Here is a 2355-nt window from a genome sequence, read left to right as displayed (position 1 = left end):
GAGAATTTTTGTTTTCTTGACATTGACATTTTTCCTGATACCTATATCAAAAAGGCAGCGAGGTCTTGGAGCGGCAGCAAGGTTTTGGAGCGGCAGCGAGGTCTTGGAGCGACAAGATTTGGAGTCCTGGTGTGATGCTGTGGTTTAATGCACTAGACTCCAAGGCTGTTTAACTGCAAGGAGCGGAAAGTCTCATCTGTCTCATGCGGAGGGCCTGGTGGATTCGAGCTGCTGACCGCGGGGTTTCAATCAAATACAATGGTGTAATAAAAACATTACTGGATAAACAGAAGCTAAGAGATTTTTCCAAAGCCATCCCTGTGCAACAAAACACCCTAAGGAGAGTTCTTTGGACTGAGGCCCAACAAGAACAGACAACAACCAGAGATTGACATATGTGGCAGCACCACCCATAACTCAACTGATAAAAGGAAGAGTCAAGAACAGAACAAAACTGTAGTATGAATTCAGAGGATCTGGGAGGTCCATCTTTAAATAAAACAATCACAATGTCAAAGAAGGTAAAAACATAGGAACAGAGATTCAGGTGGTGAGGAGTTTGGGTAGATTACATGATAAAATATGCTATTTTAAGTGGAGGGAAAAGTTAATAGAACATAAGGTAACCTCAAAGGAAATTAATACTTCACATCATACCAAGATACTGGAAATCCAAGAAGAACATGGCAACACTAAAACTATGAGGAAACTGACAACAAAGAACACAAGAAACATGAACTCAGCACAGGAAAGCATGCAGAACAAGGGAACCTGTAAAACCACAAAAACAAATTAAAAAAACCATAATAACAGTAATTAATTTATACCTATCAATAAATGCACTGATACAAAATGATTAAATGCTCCAGTTAAGAGACTGAGAGTGGCAGATGGATACAAAAACAAGATCCTTTAATATGCTGTCTGCAAGAGACACACCTTATACACAAAGGCAAAAACACACTAAAATTTAAAGGATGAGAAAATATATACCAAGCTAATTGCAATCAAAAGTGTGCAGGAGTGGCTATACTAATCTCGGATAAAATAAACTTTAAGGAAAAAATTAGCATAATAGATAAAGATGGACATTACCTCATGATTAAAGGGTCATTTCAACAAGATGATATAACCATAATAAATATCTATGCTCCCAATGAAAGAGCTCCAAAATATATAAAGTAAATGCTAATAGATTTGAAAAGTGAAACAGACAAATCTACAATAATAGTGGGAGATTTTAATACACCACTTTTGAAAAAGGATAGAACAACCAGAAAGAAATTCAACAAAGACACAGCGGAAACAACCAACACAATCAGCCAACTTACTTCATGCTCTGTGTACAGATCATTCAACCCAACAACGCAATCAATACACATTCTCTTCCAGTGTACATGGAACATTCTCTATAATAGACATTGTGTTAGACCACAAAACTAGACTCCATAAATTTACAAACATCAAAATACTACAAAGCATCTTCTCAGACCACAGTGCCATAAAAATAAAAATCAACAATAGTAAGACCAAGGAAATAAAATCAAATACATAGAAACTGAATAACACCTTACTTAAAAGCTATTGGGTTGTAGAGGAAATAAAATGTGAATATACAAAGTTTCTAGAAACAAATGAGAATGAAAAGACAACATATCAAAATACTTGGGACTCAGCAAAGCAGTGCTGAGAGGACACATTATTGCAATAAATGAACACACCCAAAAGAAGAAAGAACCAAAATCAACACATTATCACAACATCTCCAACAACTCGAACTAACCTGCTCACATCAGATCACATCATATGGGTGATTGAACCAGATTAGCTCTCCTCCTGGAGGCACTGTCTACATATTAATTGCTAAACTCCTGAGACTTTTGGGTATGCCCAGTGGTACAGATCCATAAAAATCACAGAGAACAAAATCCCCAAACATAGTTACATAAGTCAAAATAAGGCCAAACAACTCCAACAGAGCTATACAATTTTTGAATTTTCACGATAATAATTTCTCAAGTGTTTAAAATACTTTAACCCATGTAATTTTGAAGATATATGATTAGAACTTTGATCATTATACTCTGAAAATAGTTATCATCTTTTAAAAGTTTAGTATTGCATGAATTGGAAATTAAAGCTGAATAAAATTTAAATCCACTTGGTAAAAATTCAAAGTTTTAGGATGACCTCATTGGGAGATAAAAAGCAGGACTTTTTTTTAGCTGAAGTTTATGTCTGCTACACCTGACTTCTTAAACCTTATATAAAGGGTCTGGCATCTTGTGAAGTGCATGTTTACAACAGCAGATATTCAGAGACCTGCTACTTTGCATTTCTAACAAGCTCCAACTG

Source organism: Chrysochloris asiatica, unplaced genomic scaffold (genome assembly GCF_000296735.1).
Source record: "Chrysochloris asiatica unplaced genomic scaffold, ChrAsi1.0 scaffold00526, whole genome shotgun sequence".
Classification (NCBI taxonomy): Eukaryota; Metazoa; Chordata; class Mammalia; order Afrosoricida; family Chrysochloridae; genus Chrysochloris; species Chrysochloris asiatica.
Note: the sequence above shows the minus strand (reverse complement) of the source record.